Source organism: Nerophis ophidion, linkage group LG18 (genome assembly GCF_033978795.1).
Source record: "Nerophis ophidion isolate RoL-2023_Sa linkage group LG18, RoL_Noph_v1.0, whole genome shotgun sequence".
Classification (NCBI taxonomy): Eukaryota; Metazoa; Chordata; class Actinopteri; order Syngnathiformes; family Syngnathidae; genus Nerophis; species Nerophis ophidion.
In genome coordinates this window covers 9,012,997-9,031,675 of record NC_084628.1, presented here as the reverse complement: position 1 = coordinate 9,031,675, position 18,679 = coordinate 9,012,997, and the positions used below count along the sequence as shown (strand labels likewise).

Below are 18,679 nucleotides of genomic sequence, written 5' to 3'. Positions count from 1 at the left end.
GAATTTCGCCACACCTAGTGTGTGTGTGACAATCATTGGTAATTTAACATGTTTTTTTTTTTTTTTTTGTCAAAATGGAAAGAATGACTACATTTAGTGAAAAAAGATAAAGTACTTTAATGACGCATATTATTTCCAGGCTTTTCTGGGCCGTATAAAATTATGTGGCGGGTCAGATCTTGAGTTTGACACTTGTGCAAAAGTGGAAACTGTCAGAGTTTGTTGGTGATGAACCCCAAGATGCAGAGAAGGCGGCAGGCATTGAGTAAGAAAACATGATTTAATTTAAACACTAAAACAAAACCAAACAAGGGGTACAAACAAAAGGTGCGCACAAGGCGGATAACAAACTAGGCTATGAACAAAACACTTACTGTGACAAGCAGGAACTATTGCATGAGCAGAGTGAACAAAAGTAGACACAGCTACAACAAAGTATTAAGGACATTGACAGGTAGTGGTGACAAACAACCGGTAGGAGCGACAATAGTCCTGCACTGACTGCAGGACAAAGCAGGTAATAATAGGAGCGGGCTGATTGACACCAGGTGTGGCTAGGTGCCAATCAGCCGCAGCTGAGGGGAAACAGCGCTCAGGGAGAAAGACAGGAAACAGACAAAATAAGAGCGCTGACAGGAAACAAAGAAAGGAAAAACTAAAACATGGCCACACTGTCAGGGACAAGCCTGACATAAACTATGGTAAAGTCCCAGCGTTTTTCCATATTATTTTCATGCTAACATTTAATGTGTAAATCTTTACCTCACTACTTTTTGAATAGTGTGTGACAGCAAATAAACAGCTGATGATATGCGGTAGATTGCCAACACTAAAGTGGCCCTAGTGTGTGAACGTGAGTGTGAATGTTGTCTGTCTGTGATGAGGTGGCGACTTGTCTAAGGTGTACGCCGCCTTCCGCCCTAATGCAGCTGAGATAGGCCTCCAGCCCTACCGCCACCCCAAAAAGGGACAAGCAGTGGTAGAAGAAAATGGATGGATGGCACTTCATTAAGCTACAGCTAATCAAATAAAAAAAGAGAGCTGTCCCTCTTGGATTTTAACAGCAGTTGCATTGCGCTGTGGATTAACAGCCACTAGATGGCGCCAAACGCATGCAAATAAATATGTCGGAATAATGCATGATTTTGCAGCTGTACAATCAAAAGGGTCTAATGCACTTTAACTATTTATTTATTCTTTGCACACCTACAGGAAATGCCTTACTCAGTCAGCCAGAGCGACGCTGTATTCATTTGGAAACACAAGAAAACCTGCTGCCATAAATATCACCTGCAGAGCAGATGCCCAGCCCATCCTGCAGGCGGATGCTGCTGGCATTTTGAAATGGGTGCAGCTCAATAGAAGCTTAGCAGCTGGAACTGCTGACTAATCTTCAACCTGTGGAGAGAGGAAGTGAAAAGCCCAGGTGAGCTGCATCTAAATAGGAAATGCACATGGTCTCCACCTGCAGATGCGAGACACAAAATTATGAAAGTATAGCACTCTTGCAAAATATTCTACCTAAAACAAAAAAATAGAAACAATGTAAATCAGACCGGGCCAAATGCGGCCCGCTGAGCTTTTCATTCTGGCCCCTGGGACATTCCCAAATAATGTTTTTAGATAGGTTGATTGGCAACACTAAATTGGCCCTAGTGTGTGAATGTGAGTGTGAATGTTGTCTGTCTATCTGTGTTGGCCCTGCGATGAGGTGGCGACTTGTCCAGGGTGTACCCTGCCTTCCGCCCGATTGTAGCTGAGATAGGCGCCAGCGCCCCCCGCGACCCCGAAAGGGAATACGCGGTAGAAAATGGATGGATGGATGGATGGATCTTTAAGATGGAAAGTGTAGCTGCCATTATGATGTGCAATGACCGTAAGTCTTCAACTATACAAAGTATTTCAATGGTTAGAATCTGCGCAAATGGATGACACACCAGTTACTATGGTAATCTAATTAGTTACTCTGGTAATGTAAGTCACAGCAGCTCAGGCGAGGCACCAAGCAGTGTGGGCGGGAAGCGTTTCCACAGACGCGGAAGGAGATTTTCACAACAAAGTTCTAAAGCTTAGTGATATATAGAATAGAATAAAAAATACTTTATTGATCCCTGGGGGAGATTCAGTAAATATCAGATATATCAGATTGTAGGTGGTTTTATTTTGTACCCTTCGTGTTTATATTTAACTGTTTGTTGCATTTTTGTTGCGTTTCACTTGATTGTAAAATATGTCAATCGAAAGGGGGTGTGACGTTCATAATTTGTCAATATTCAGTGTTTTAGCGTTCATAGAAAAATGTAAAATACTCTTACGTTTTTTAAGGCGGTCTGTCATAACGTTTTTAGCATTCAGTCAGACATTATTGTGAGGTTTTGTATTAGTGTTCCTACAAATAGCCTTTTCAAGCCTTGCATGATTATCTCTGCCGAAATCTAAAAAATAAAAAATAAAGTGTTTTGTTGTACTCTGCAAGTTTGAAATAAATATTTCAATCAATTTCAATCAATATACTGGACCCAGACATGTTTTTGTCTCTAAATGTGGCCCCCGAGTCAAAATAATTGCCCAGGACTGATGTACAAACCCCGTTTCCATATGAGTTGGGAAATTGTGTTAGATGTAAATATAAACGGAATACAAGGATTTGCAAGTAATTTTCAACCCATATTCAGTTGAATATGTTACAAAGACAACATATTTGATGTTCAAACTGATAAACATTTTTTTTTTTGCAAATAATCATTAACTTTAGAATTTGATTCCAGCAACACGTGATAAAGAAGTTGGGAAAGGTGGCAATAAATACTGGTAAAGTTGATGACTGCTCATCAAACACTTATTTGGAACATCCCACAGGTGTGCAGGCTAATTGGGAACAGGTGGGTGCCATGATTGGGTATAAAAACAGCTTCTCAAAAAATGCTCAGTCTTTCACAAGAAAGGATGTGGCGAGGTACACCCCTTTGTCCACAACTGCGTGAGCAAATAGTCAAACACTTTAAGAACAATGTTTCTCAAAGTGCAATTGCAAGAAATTTAGGGATTTCAACATCAACGGTCCATAATATCATCAAAAGGTTCAGAGAATCTGGAGAATTCACTCCTCGTAAGCGGCATGGCCGGAAACAAACATTGAATGACCGTGACCTTCGATCCCTCAGATGGCACTGTATCAAAAACCGACATCAATCTCTAAAGGATATCACCACATGGGCTCAGGAACATTTCAGAAAACTACTGTCATTGATTGATTGATTGATTGATTGAAACTTTTGTTAGTAGATTGCACAGTTCAGTACATATTCGGTACAATTAAATGGGTTGTACTTGTATAGCGCTTTTCTACCTTCAAGGTACTCAAAGCGCTTTGACACTACTTCCACATTTACCCATTCACACACACATTCACACACTGATGGAGGGAGCTGCCATGCAAGGCGCCAACCAGCACCCATCAGGAGCAAGGGTGAAGTGTCTTGCTCAGGACACAACGGACGTGACGAGGTTGGTATTAGGTGGGATTTGAACCAGGGACCCTCGGGTTGCGCACGGCCACTCTGCCACTGCGCCACGCCGTCCCTATTGACCACTAAATGTTAACAACCGAATAAGTTTTTCAACTTGTTTAAGTTGGGGTCCACGTTAATCAATTCATGGTCACTAAATACAGTTTGTCGCTACATCTGTAAATGCAAGTTAAAGCTCTACTGTGCAAAGCAAAACCCATTTATCAACAACATCCAGAAATGCCGCCGGCTTCTCTGGGCCCGAGATCATCTAAGATGGACTGATGCAAAGTGGAAAAGTGTTCTGTGGTCTGAGGAGTCCACATTTCTAATTGTTTTTGGAAATATTCGACATTGTGTAATCCAGACCAATTTTCAACCCATATTCAATTGAATATGGGTTGAAAATGATTTGCAAATCATTGTATTCCGTTTACATTTACGTCTAACACAGGGGTGTCAAACGTACGGCCCGCGGGCCAGATCAGTTTTATCCGGCCGGCGTGATGAGTATAACAATTGGTCGACATTTTTGAATGAAAGAAACTGCTGTTCTAAATGTGCCCACTGGATGTCGCAATAGTAATTTTTGTATCTTTGTAGATGATGCTACGTATGTAAAAAAATCAAAATAAACCACATGTTAGTGCACCAGTCGTGGAAAATGAGCAAAGTACATAAATAACTTGCTGTAATTAGATTTTGATATTATTTTTATTTTGATGGATTGAAAATTAACACCAATGAGTTGACTGATGAACATTATCACATAATTTATTCAGAAAGTATAAATAACAACAAATAAAAATATAACACAAACAGATAAGTGTAGAAAAACAACATTATGATTTTTAAATGTTCAGAATGTGCTCTACCAACCGGTTGGTAGAGCGGCCGTGCCAGCAACTTGAGGGTTGCAGGTTCGATTCCCGCTTCCGCCATCCTTGTCACTGCCGTTGTGTCCTTGGGCAAGGCACTTTACCCACCTGCTCCCAGTGCCACCCACACTGGTTTAAATGTAACTTAGATATTGGGTTTCACTATGTAAAGCGCTTTGAGTCACTAGAGAAAAAGCGCTATATAAATATAATTCACAAAAAAATCTGAAGTTGTCTTTATTTTTAAGTTATTGTGCAGGGATTTTACCAGTCCGGTACACTTGAGAGTAGATTTTTCTCCATGTGGCCCCCCATCTAAAATGAGTTTGACACCCCTGATCTAAACAAATAACAGAGCATATGACGCCAAAACGGCAATTGCAACATAAAGACAATATTATCATATAAATTATTCAGAAAGTATAAATAACGACAAAAAAAGATAGTGTGGAATCAACCGCAACATGTAAATGTAAATCAATCAATCAATCAATGTTTATTTATATAGCCCCAAATCACAAATGTCTCAAAGGACTGCACAAATCATTACGACTACAACATCCTCGGAAGAACCCACAAAAGGGCAAGGAAAACTCACACCCAGTGGGCAGGGAGAATTCACATCCAGTGGGACGCCAGTGACAATGCTGACTATGAGAAACCTTGGAGAGGACCTCAGATGTGGGCAACCCACCCCCCCGCCCCTCCCCTCTAGGGGACCGAAAGCAATGGATGTCGAGCGGGTCTAACATGATACTGTGAAAGTTCAATCCATAGTGGCTCCAACACAGCCGCGAGAGTTCAGTTCAAAGCGGATCCAAGACAGCAGCGAGAGTCCCGTCCACAGGAAACCATCTCAAGCGGAGGCGGATCAGCAGCGTAGAGATGTCCCCAACCGATACACAGGCGAGCGGTCCATCCTGGGTCTCGACTCTGGACAGCCAGTACTTCATCCATGGTCATCGGACCGGACCCCCTCCACAACGGAGGGGGGGACATAGGAGAAAGAAAAGAAGCGGCAGATCAACTGCTCTAAAAAGGAGGTCTATTTAAAGGATAGAGTATACAGATGAGTTTTAAGGTGAGACTTAAATGCTTCTACTGAGGTAGCATCTCGAACTGTTACCGGGAGGGCATTCCAGAGTACTGGAGCCCGAACGGAAAACGCTCTATAGCCCGCAGACTTTTTTTGGGCTCTAGGAATCACTAATAAAATTACGATTTGTACATTTTCAGAATGTGCTCGTTCTATTTTCCAACAAGTAAAACAATCTGAAGTTGTCTTCATTTTTAAGTTATCGTGCTGTGATTTTACCACTTGGGAGTAGATTTTTCTCCATGTGGCCCCCCATCTATAATGAGTTTGACACCCCTGATCAAACACCATTTCCCAACACATATGGAAACGGGGTTTGTAAATGATAGTGAGAAGGAAAGTTTTTTTTGATTGATTTATACTTGTCGATGAGGTGGCGACTTGTCCAGGGTGTACCCCGCCTTCCGCCCGATTGTAACTGAGATAGGCGCCAGCGCCCCCCGCGACCCCAAAAGGGAATAAGCGGTAGAAAATGGATGGATGGATGGATGGATACTTGTATTAGTAGATTGCACAGTACAGTACATATTCCGTACAATTGACCACTAAATGGTAACACCCGAATAAGTTTTTCGACTTGTTTAAGTCGGGGTCCACGTTAAGGCTTCTTAGATTCTAATTTTAATCCGTGGACAAAGCACACAACTCTTTAGTGTTTGTGGTCTTTCTTATCTGTCAATGTCAACACAGTTTGATTTGATAAACCTCCAATAAAACAGACAGCATGGCTCCTCTGGCTACTCGCCTGTGAATGACATGAACCTGTGATGCGTTCAAGTACCCTCGGAGTGTTTGCCATTGACGAACTCACGTGACGAATAAACACAAAGCATAACATACTCACTAAACGTTAAAGCGCAATTGCAGATAGTAATGACACGCCATGAATATGTTTCAGCATAAAAACGGACATAAACGGTATAAAAATTGCGACATAACGTTAGAAGTTCTGGAAGAGGTTGGGAAATCCCATGCCCGGTGAACGTGCATGCCGGCCGGGTGTAAAGTCAGCTTGGTGACGGTTCTCCCTCCCTGTTACAAGAGAGCTGCGGATAAAAAAGCACCGACACTCCACCTCCCTTTACAAGTGCTTGGAGTCATGATAGTAGACGACGCGCATCGAGGAGGATGAAGGAGATACTCACCAAAAGAAGCAACTAATACAGGAATAATCCGCGCTTTTAGCGTTTTAAGTACTAAAGACAACGTTCGCTCTTGTGTGTGACACACGTTAGCCCTTTTTTGTTTGTTTTCGGTAGTAAACTTTTTATATTGTTAGCATTTATCGACTTTGTCAGAATATATCGGCCCCTATAAGTTCTCTTTTTAAATTGGAAAACAATACTTTAAATTCCATTGACACCTGGAAGAAAAGTACAAGACCCCCGCAGACAGGTGAGTTTTGTTGCCAAGTGGACTTTAATGTGAAGACCCGGATGTGCATGTATTTTAAAAACAACACACACGTGTGCTAAACGTTTATACAATGTTTGATTATACCAGGCTCGGGCAAATTTAGAGAAAAAAATGTGTTCGGGAGCAGGTATATCTGATTTATAGAAACACTAATACAAACCCCGTTTCCATATGAGTTGGGAAATTATCCATCCCTCCATCCATTTACTACCGCTTATTCCCTTTGGGGTCACGGGGGTCGCTGGCGCCTATCTCAGCTACAATCGGGCGGAAGGCGGTGTACACCCAGGACAAGTCGCAATCTCATGGCAGGGCCAACACAGATAGACAGACAACATTCACACACGAGGGCCAATTTAGTGTTGCCAATCAACCTATCCCCAGGTGCATGTCTTTGGAAGTGGGAGGAAGCCGGAGTACCCGGAGGGAACCCACGCATTCACGGGGAGAACATGCAAACTCCACAAAGAAAGATCCCGAGCCCGGGATTGAACCCAGGACTACTCAGGACGATTATATTGTGAGGCAGACGCACTAACCCCTCTTTCACCGTGAATCCGAGTTGGTAAATTATGTTAGATGTAAATATAAACAGAATACAATGATTCACGGTGGCAGAGGGGTTAGTGCGTCTGCCTCACAATACGAAGTTCCTGCAGTCCTGGGTTCAAATCCAAGCGCGGGATCTTTCTGTGTGGAGTTTGCATGTTCTCCCCGTGAATGCGTGGGTTCCCTCCGGGTACTCCGGCTTCCTCCCACTTCCAAAGACATGCACCTGGGGATAGGTTGATTGGCAACACTAAATTGGCCCTAGTGTGTGAATGTGAGTGTGAATGTTGTCTGTCTATCTGTGTTAGCCCTGCGATGAGGTGGCGACTTGTCCAGGGTGTACCCTGCCTTCCGCCCGATTGTAGCTGAGATAGGCGCCAGCGCCCCCCCGCAACCCCGAAAGGGAATAAGCGGTAGACAATAGGATGGATGGATGATTTGCAAATTCTTTTCAACCCATATTCAATTGAATGCACTACAAAGACAAGATATTTGATGTTCAAACTCATAAACTTTATTTATTTTTTTGCCAATAATAATTAAAGGCCTACTGAAATGAGATTTTCTTATTTAAACTGGGATAGCAGGTCCATTCTATGTGACATACTGGATCATTTCGCGATATTGCCATATTTTTGCTAAAAGGATTTAGTAGAGAACATCGACGATAAAGTTCGCAACTTTTGGTCGCTGATAAAAAAGCCTTGCCTTTACCGGAAGTAGCAGACGATGTGCGCGTGAAGTCACGGGTTGTAGGGCTCCTTACATCCTCACATTGTTTACAATCATAGCCTCCAGCAGCAAGAGCTATTCGGACCGACAAAGCGACTATTTCCCCATTAATTTGAGTGAGGATGAAAGATTCGTGGATGAGGAAAGTTAGAGTGAGGCACTAAAAAAAAAAAAAAAAGAAAAAGCGACAGATGTAATTAGACACATTTACTAGGATAATTATAGAAAATACCTTATCTGCTTATTGTTTTAATAGTGTTTTAGTGAGATTCTAAAGTCATACCTGAAAGTCAGATGGCTGTGGTGAACGCCACTGTTTCAGAGAGAAGCCAATGGAGGAGCCAAGATCTCAGATGCCTTTTTGACAGCTACAGGAGGAGGTCCCATAATCCACTGAAGTCTCCGGTAAGAGCTGACTCAATATCCCAATTTTCCCATCCAAAATTTTTCTGGTTGACGTACAGAAACATGTTCACCTGACCGCTCTGTGTTAAAGCTTCACAACAAACATAAAAACACCGGCTGTGTCTTTGTGTTAAAGGCAGCTGCAATCCACCGCTTTCCACCAACAGAATTCTTATTTATAGTCTCCATTATTAATTGAACATATTTCAAAAGATTCAGCAACACAGATGTCCAAATTACTGCGTAATTATGCGATGAAAAGAGACGACTTTTAGCCGTGTGTGGTGCTGGGCTAATATGTCTGCTACAACCCGAGACGTCACGCGCACGCGTCATCATTCCGCGACATTTTCAACAAGAAACTCCGCGGGAAATTTAAAATTGTAATTTAGTAAACTAAAAAGGCCGTATTGGCATGTGTTGCAAAGTTAATATTTCATAATTGATATATAAACTATCAGACTGCGTGGTCGGTATTAGTGGGTTTCAGTAGGCCTTTAACTGAGAATTTCATGGCTGCAACACGTGCCAAAGTAGTTGGGAAAGGGCATGTTCACCACTGTGTTACATCACCTTTTCTTTTAACAACACTCAATAAACGTTTGGGAACTGAGGAAACTAATTGTTGAAGCTTTGAAGGTGGAATTCTTTCCCATTCTTGTTTTATCTAGAGCTTCAGTCGTTCAACAGTCCGGGGTCTCCGCTGTCGTATTTTACGCTTCATAAAGCTTCACACACTCTTTTTTTATGAAGCCACGCTGTTGTAACACGTGCTGAATGTGGCTTGGCATTGTCTTGCTGAAATAAGCAGGGGTGTCCATGAAAAAGACGGCGCTTAGATGGCAGCATGTGTTGTTCCAAAACCTGTCACACAACTCCAAATTTGTCACACTCGTGTGTGAATGTGAGTGTGAATGTTGTCCGTCTATCTGTGATGAGGCGGCGACTTGTCCAGAGTGTACGCCACCTTGCCCCCTTATTCCAGCTGGGATAGGCTCCAGCACCTCCGCGACCCCAAGAGGGACAAGCGATAGAAAATGGATGGATGGGTTTGTACTGTTGCACTTTCAGATTCATTTAAATGAAAAAAGAATGACCAATAAACTAATTAGTAATATTTCTTTCTTGTCTGTCCAGCGGTCCTTGAATGCACCGTAAAAACACTTCTGTCTCATATTCCTATGAGTTTGGAACAATCACTCTGTGATAACTTTGTGTATGTTCAATATGCACAATTGAATAGCTTAGCTACTCTGACAGCAACGTGTTTGGATTGAAGTATGTCGTTCCTTAATGGGAGAAGATTTTAATGTCCATCCATCCATTTTTCTACCGCTTATCCTTTTTGGGGTCGTTGGGGGTCGCTGGAGCCTATCCAAGCTGCATTCGGGCAGTAGGCAGGGTACACCCTGGACTAGTCGACACCTCATCGCAGGATGTTCATGTCTCTTGTTTTCATGTTAGCTTTCCAGCTAGCCAGTCAGTCCATGAGGTTATCAAAGTGCAGTTATCAATCAGGATTCTTCGATAATTTTGATTTAAAGTGGGAATACTAACCGTCGGGAGTTTTACTGCGGTTATCGTTAATACTAGAGATGTCCGATAATTGCTTTTTTGCCGATATCCGATATTCCAATATTGTCCAACTCTTAATTACCGATTCCGATATCAACCGATACAGATATATACAGTTGTGGAATTAACACATTATTATGCCTAATTTTGTTGTGATGCTCCCCTGGATGCATTAAACAATGCAACAAGGTTTTCCAAAATAAATCAACTCAAGTTATGGGAAAAATGCCAACATGGCACTGCCATATTTATTATTGAAGTCACAAAGTGCATTATTTTTTTTTAACATGCCTCAAAACTGCAGCGTGGAATTTGGGTCGTGCTCTCCCTGAGAGAGCATGAGGAGGTTGAGGTGGGCGGGGGCAGCGGGGCTGTATATTATAGCGTCCCGGAAGAGTTAGTGCTGCAAGGGGGTTCTGGGTATTTGTTCTGTTGTATTTATGCTGTGCTACGGTGCGGATGTTCTCCCGAAATGTGTTTTTGATTCTTGTTTGGTGTGGGTTCACAGTGTGGCGCACATTTGTAACAGTGTTAAAGTTGATTATACGGCCACCCTCAGTTTGACCTGTATGGCTGTTGGTGTTGACCAAGTATGCATTGATTCACTTGTGTGTGTGTGAAAAGCCGTGGATGTTATTTGAATGGACCGGCCTGCAAAGGCAGTGCCTTTTAAGGTTTATTGTCGCTCTGTACTTCTCCCTATGTCCGTGTACCACTAAGTTCAGCGGCGTTTTAAAAAGTCATACATTTTACTCTTTGAAACTGACACCGTTACTTTCCAAACCGATACTGACATTTTAAAGTTTTTATTGGCCAATAATATCGGGAGCCTGATATTATCAGACATCTCTAATTAATACAGGTTTATCGTTACATCCCTACCTGCTACAAATATTACTTTAACTGATGGTGAAAATGCTGCTAACTCAAGGTATGCTTGTAACTTAAAGCATAACAAAAAGCTCAAACAGCTCTCATCTACCCTTTTAGTTAAGATATCACTGTACCGTGTACACATTTGATAGCTGTATGTTCAGTGTCCACAGCGTAACACAAACCCATCCAACCATACCACCCACCTGTAAGCTCTGTTGAAGCAGAACAGATGCATCTGCAGGGCATTTAACCTAAAAATATTGTTATATTGTGTTACTATTGGCAGCCCTGAAAGCAGTGAGGTCATGTTCAACTCTCACTGGCACTAAAACACTAACATACACTCATAATCCGTGCCTTTCACCGGGTTAGGGAGAATGACCTGCCACAAAGATCTGGCATTTGTCTGAATGCTCTCACTGTTGGATTTCTCTGGGTTGTGACAGCTATTAAAATGGTCCTGGCAAACACTAAATGCACTTTCAACAAGCAATTAGCGTGGAAGACTGTAATGTAGACCGTATGTTTTTTGTTTTTTTTTTTAACGTCACACTCTACTGAAACCAGTTTTCCCTTTGCTGATACACTAATAGAGACTTTGAACCTGGTTATAGAGCTGTTTTGCTTTTGGTCACGTCATGGAATGTAAAGAAAAAGGACACTTTATCTTGCAGCTGTTGACTGTCTGCTGCTTGTGAAACTCAAAATAAAGAATCACTTTTTTGTCAACTAAGACAAACGTACAATTTTTTAACTTATTTGAGCAGGTAACATTTCCAGTTCTAATTAGCGGTAATTCCCATTAGCTCTGCTTGCAAGATTGCAAGCTGAGCTGGCTTCAAAGTGTTTCCCTTTTATGAGAGCTTGTGCCTGAGCTTCCCTTTTGGAAAATGGCAACAATACCTCCTTTTTAATGGTAAACAATCAACCTGCTTTTCTTTGCAACTTGAGAATATTTTCACCATTCCAGCTGCCGAAAGTGGTCATCAAATCTCCAAATATTTTTGGACGAACATGGGCAGGGAGCATTTTTTCAATACCACCCTTCAAAATTCTGGAATTTAACAAATATTAGCATATGTTTTAGTAATTTTATTGTATTGTATGTCTTCATTTACTTTTTACGCGAAAAAGCGAAGTGAAGTGAATTATATTTATATAGCGCTTTTCTCAGGTGACTCAAAGCGCTTTACATAGTGAAACCCAATATTTAAGTTACATTTAAACCAGTGTGGGGGGCACTGGGAGCAGGTGGGTAAAGTGTCTTGCCCAAGGACACAACGGCAGTGACTAGGATGGCGGAAGCGGGAATCGAACCCGCAACCCTCAAGTTGCTTGCACGGCCACTCTACCAACCGAGCTAAACCGCCCTGTAATTTCGAAAGCCAAAGCCGAAGTGTATACCTGTAAAGCTTGTTGGTTGCATTTTGATTGATTGATTGAAACTTTTATTAGTAGATTGCACAGTACAGTACATATTTCGTACAATTGACCACTAAATGGTAACACCCGAATAAGTTTTCAACTTGTTTAAGTCGGGGTCCACGTAAATCAAATGATCAAGTATCTAAATATATGACGAAAGTTAAACCTGCAAAAGTAGCTTAAAAGCTATTATGCAAGTGTCAGCATCTTAAAATTTTAACATTAGCATGCTAGCAATTGACTAACATTGCTAAGGAGCATTTTGACTTTGGAACGGTTTGAATCAGTTGAGAAATGTGCATGTTGATGTTTGAAAAATTGCCCATTCACCTCGAATTGAAATAAAATGTTCCAGAAAATATGGAATTTCTGGAAATGTGAAAATTGGGGGTGGGGGGGGGGGGGCTACTGAAATGAGATTTTCTTATTTAAACGGGGATAGCAGGTCCATTCTATGTGTCATACTTGATAATTTCGCGATATTGCCATATTTTTGCTGAAAGGATTTAGTAGAGAACATCGACAATAAAGTTCGCAACTTTTTGCTGCTGATAAAAAAGCCTCGCCTTTACCGGAAGTCGCAGACGATGACGTCACAAGGGTGAGGGCTCCTCACGTCCTCCCATTGTTTTTAATGGGAGCCTCCGGCAGCAAGAGCTATTCGGACCGAGAAAACGACAATTTCCCCATTAATTTGAGCGAGGATGAAAGATTTATGGATGATGATATTGATAGCGAAGGACTAGAAAAAAAAAAAAAAAAAGAAAAGCGACGGCTCTGGGAGGCGGCAGTGTGAGCGTTTCAGATGTAATTAGACACATTTACTAGAATAATTAAGGAAGATCCCTTGTCTGCTTATTCTTTTAATGGTGTTTTAGTGAGATTGTAAAGACATACCTCGAGGTCTGATGGTTGCAGTGTCTTAGAGAGAAGCCGAGGAGCCAAGCTCACAGCTGCCTTTTAAACAGCTACTGCAGAGGACAAATAATCCAATGATGTCTCTGGTAAGATATATATCACAATTTTCCCATCCAAAAACATGCTGGTTGACGTAGAGAAACATGTTCGCTTGACCGCTCTGTGTTAAAAACAAAGAAACACTGGCTGTGTCTCGGTTGCTAAAGGCAGCTGCAATCCACCGCTTTCCACCAACAGCATTCTTATTTATAGTCTCCATTATTAATTGAACAAATTGCAAAAGATTCAGCGACACAGATGTCCAAATTACTGTGTAATTATGCGATGAAAAGAGACGACTTTTAGCCGTAACTGGTGCTGAGCTAATATTTCCTGACAGTCCGTGACGTCACGCGTACGTGTCATGATTCCGCGACGTTTTCAACAAGAAACTCCGCGGGAAATATAAAATTGCAATTTAGTCAACTAAAGCGGCCGTATTGGCATGTGTTGCAATGTTAAGACTTCATCATTGATATATTATCTATCAGACTGCGTGGTCGGTAGTAGTGGGTTTCAGTAGGCCTTTAAAGTCCCAATGATTGTCACACACACACTAGGTATGAAATGTGTCCTCTGTATTTTACCCATCCCCTTGTTCACCCCCTGGGAGGTGAGGCAAGCAGTGAGCAGCAGGGAATAATTTTTGGTGATTTACCCCAAATTTCAACCCCTGATGCTGAGTGCCAAACAGGGGAAGGTAATGGGTCGCATTTTTATAGTCTTTGGTTTGACTCAGCTGGGGTTTGAACTCACAACCTACCGATCTCAGGAAGGACGCTCTAATCACTAGTCTAGGCCATTGAGTAGATATAAAATTAAAAAAAATGTGTGAAAGGAAGGCAGACAAAAAAGAGGGCAGAGGAATAATTAAAATGCTTTCTAGGATTCACACAATTATGCCTGGTCTTGTCTGCAGTTGAGTCAACAAACGCTCTTGACCACTATTTTAGATTACTGTGTTTTCTATTTGTCCAATACATTCATGTGATTTAAATTTGAACTAGATTTAGGAGTCGATATGTGTAAATTAAAAGAGAACTTATAGAATGTAGGTCCTCCACAGAGGATGTAACATGATGTCGTGTCAACACACACGTATGGTGGTAAGGAACCCCCATGCCGATAACCCACTGTGGTGTCTTAACATACTTAACTAGACCACCCACTTAACCCACATTGTCATAAAATAGTCAGGTGTTCACGGGGAACTGCCTCGTTTGCCCCCCCCCCCCCCAACAACAATGGCTGCCATCATGTCCGTGCATGCCATGGATGTCTTTGTCAGCTGTTTGCTCTCCAGGCAGCAGTATCAGCTCTGCAGCTACCTACAGTCAACACCACAAATATGCATTGTCCAACCCTCCAAACAGAAAAACACTGTTTTTTTTACCTTTTTTCTTGTCATATTATATTTAAATACTGTTGTGACATTCAGTGTTGGTTTGGCCATATTCTGTGCCTGCAAAAGATTGTATAGCGTATGAGTGTAGAAATTGTATAATATCCAGCCATCCATCCATTTTCTTCTGCTTATCCGAGGCCGAGTCTTGGGGGCTGCAGCCTAAGCTTAGAAGCCCAGACTTCCCTCTCCCCAGCCACTTCGTCCAGCTCCTCCCGGGGGATCTCGAAGCGTTCCCAGGCCAGCCGGGAGACATAGTCTTCCCAACGTGTCTTGGGTCTTCCCCGTGGCCTCCTGACGGTCGGACGTGCCCCAAACACCTCCCTAAGGAGGCGTTCAGGTGGCATCCTGAGCAGATGCCCAAACCACCTCCTCTGGCTCCTCTCAATGTGGAGGAGCAGGGGCTTTACTCTGAGCTCCTCCCTGATGATAGAGTTTCTCACCCTATCTTTAAGGGAGAGCCAACCCCCACCCGGCGGAGGAAACTCATTTCGGCCGCTTGTACCCGTGATCTTGTCTTTTCGGTCATGACCCAAAGCTCATGACCATAGGTGAGGATGGGAACGTAGATCAACCGGTAATTTGAGAACTTTGCCTTCCGGCTCAGCTCCTTCTTCACCACAACGGATCGGTACAGTGTCCGCATTAGACATGATGATGCCACACCGATCCGACTGTCGATCTTACGTGATCTTATTCGTGAACAAGACTCAGGGGTATTTGAACTCCTCCACTTGGGGAAAGATCTCCTCCCCAAATTGGAGATGGCACTCCACCCTTTCCCGCGCCAGAACCATGGACTCGGACTTGGAGGTGCTGATTCTCATCCCAGTCCCTTCACATTCTGCTGCGAACCTTTCTTGATGTATTTTGTACAAACTGTTGTCGATTTTATATATAACTCTTTAATCAATTTAAAGCCAAACCCTCTAATGCTGTTGCTTTCCATTTGCCATATCAATATATCATGGTTAATTGTCTCAAAACTTTTTTTAAATCAAAAAATACACCCACAAATTCTTCAACAAGCTCCATTAATACCTTGGACGTTGGTCTTCCTGCGTGTTTTTTTAATAAAGTTGTTCAGCTGTTTTCAAGTCTTTTGGAGAACTGTCAGAGTAAGGATATAGGCCTATAGTTGTTAAAATGGTGATTTTATTATTATTATTGTATTATAGATTTATATATTTGAATTACTTTGGCTATGTTTATTTTGTGTGGGAATGCATAGGTTCTGAATGATAAATTACAGATATGTGTAAGTGGGTCTACAATTTTATCATTTATCTTCTTTACTACAGTCATAAATGTCATTCCAATATGTGGAAGTTTTATTCTCACATGTGCGTACAATATCTGTTTATACCTATACTTCATGTATACCCGTGCTTCTGTCATGAAAATACTTGCTGAAATGTGAGCAGGAGATTATGTGCCCTGTTCCCACTTTACTTTTGATTTAGAATGTGGATCAACATGAACATTTATAACACAAGTCAAGACAAGATGGCAGCAATAAAGCACACACACCTCCTGGCTGAGGAGACTGCTTGTTGTATCCTCTTCTGGTATAAAATAAAACTTTATGTAAGCACAATTATCATCGACTTGCGTACATCTTGCGCTGAATAAGCAGGATTATTAGTCTGTTAAATCGCATACATAGAAGCAAACTTAAATTAAAACAAATAAAGCCATTTACAGTACAAGTGGTGTTAAGTGTTAGTAGTCACAACAAGATGCTCAGTTTTTACAGCTCTGCAAATGCACACATTTTTTTATTCCAACTAAGACGCCTTAGTAATTTTATTTCCACAGTAAAAGACCGATTAGCGGGATTCAGAAAGTGCCACGCTGACACAATTCTAAGACACTGCAAATGTGTCTGCTTAAAGGCCTACTGAAACCCACTACTACCGACCACGCAGTCTGATAGTTTATATATCAATGATGAAATATTAACATTGCAACACATGCCGATACGGCCTTTTTAGTTTACTCAATTGCCTTTTAAAATTTCCCGCTAAGTGTCGTGTTGAAAACGTCGCGGTATGATGACGCGTGCGTTTGACGTCACCGGTTGTAGCGGACATTATTTTCCAGCCCGAACCAAGCTATAAGTAGTCTGCTTTAATCTCATAATTACACAGTATTCTGGACATCTGTGTTGCTGAATCTTCTGTAATTTGTTCAATTAATAAGGGATAAGTCAAAGTAGAAAATTGTGGTAATAAGTCGTCTCTTACCGTAAACATGAGTGGAGCTTGTGTCGTTCCTCCTGCAGCTGTCAAAGAGGCAGCTGTGACTTTCTTGGCTCCTCCGTGGCTTCCCTCAGATACTGGCGGTCACCACACCCCTCCGACCTTCAGGTATGACTATATAATCTCACTAAAACACTAATAACACAATAAGCAGATAAGGGATTTTCCAGAATTATCCTAGTAAATGTGTCTAATAACATCTGAATTGCTCCCACTGCCCTCGTCTTTTTTTTCTTTCTTCTAGTCCTTCACTCTCACTATCCTCATCCACAAATCTTTCATCCTCGCTCAAATTAATGGGGAAATTATCCCTTTCTTGGTCCGAATCGCTCTAGCTGCTGGTGGCCATGATTTTAAACAATGTGAGGAGCTCTACAACCAATGACGTCTCACGCACATCGTCTGCTACTTCCGTTACAGGCAGGGCTTTTTTATTAGCGACCAAAAGATGCGAACTTTATCGTCGATGTTCTCTACTAAATCCTTTGAGCAAAAATATGGCAATATCGCGAAATGATCAAGTATGACACATAGAATGGACCTGCTATGTGAATTAGTGGATTATATTTATATAGCGCTTTTTCTGTAGTGACTCAAAGCGCTTTACATAGTGAAACCCAATATCTAATTTTTACATTTAAACCAGTGTGGGTGGCACTGGGAGCAGGTGGGTAAAGTGTCTTGCCCAAGGACACAACGGCAGTGACTAGGATGGCGGAAGTAGGGATCGAACCTGCAACCCTCAAGTTGCTGGCACGGCTGCTCTACCAACCGCCCCTATCCTCGTTTAAATAAGAAAATCTCATTTCAGTAGGCCTTTAATTCAAGGCCAAGGTAAAATATCGATATATATATATATATCGTGTATCGCAATATGACCTAAAATTACTCCCAAAAATACCTGGAATTGATATCCTTTGAAGAACAAAATAGAGGAACTTGTTTGCATAGCTGGCACAGGTTGATATGCCTTTATTAGGCTTAGATAATCAGCAGAAGAGGGCTTGTCAAATCCAGAGGACAGCAGCTGTCCAAATGAAAACCTGATCATATAAGGCCTGAGTAATGATCATCATAGCTCTTTTTATGTTTACTCTGCCATTTTTAGACTTCTCGAGCTCATTTAAGGATGACGACACTCTACTTCATAGATTCACAGCCATGTGAATCCAGGAAGTAGACTGTCGGCATCACTTTGTCAAGCGCTGTCCTTGCAGCATCCACTGTACCATTAAATCAATGCTGCCCTGAAGCCAGAACTTCCTCTTGCCAATGGAGGAGGAGGAAAAGGAGGAGGCTTCATCCTGTATGGTGGAGATACTATTTTTATCCCCAGATGGAAAAATGAGAGTGATATCTTTGCATGTCTCCCACCCACTTACAACTCTTCTTGTTCCATTGAGAGTAGGAGGCTCTCTGTGGTTTTATTTCGGAATATCTCCTGGTGGAAATTGATTATTCCGGTCTCCATTGTGGCGCGTAATGGGCTATGAATTAATTGTTTCGTGGATAATCTGTGGCCTACATTTGTAGAATGATGAATTTTCATCTGGTCATGATGTTCTGGTTTGAGTCCATCCCCCTCCCCATTCCTAATT

General features: G+C 41.9%; 1 protein-coding gene across 12 annotated transcripts in view; it reads left to right on the top strand.

Moving 5' to 3' along the window:
• The first annotated feature begins 1,346 nt into the window (after positions 1–1,346).
• Positions 1,347–18,679, top strand: part of gdpd5b (glycerophosphodiester phosphodiesterase domain containing 5b) — a 121,729-nt gene continuing 104,396 nt past the window's right edge. For 3 of the 12 annotated variants that reach the window (XR_009802721.1, XR_009802720.1, XR_009802725.1), the window contains exon 1: positions 6,486–6,878. The gene's annotated coding sequence lies outside the window, so the exon portion shown is untranslated. Of the gene's footprint in view, positions 1,427–6,485; positions 6,879–8,502; positions 8,586–17,104; positions 17,190–18,679 lie in introns of those variants that run through there. The other 9 variants (XR_009802727.1, XR_009802728.1, XM_061878701.1 and 6 more) reach the window with 6 other exon arrangements.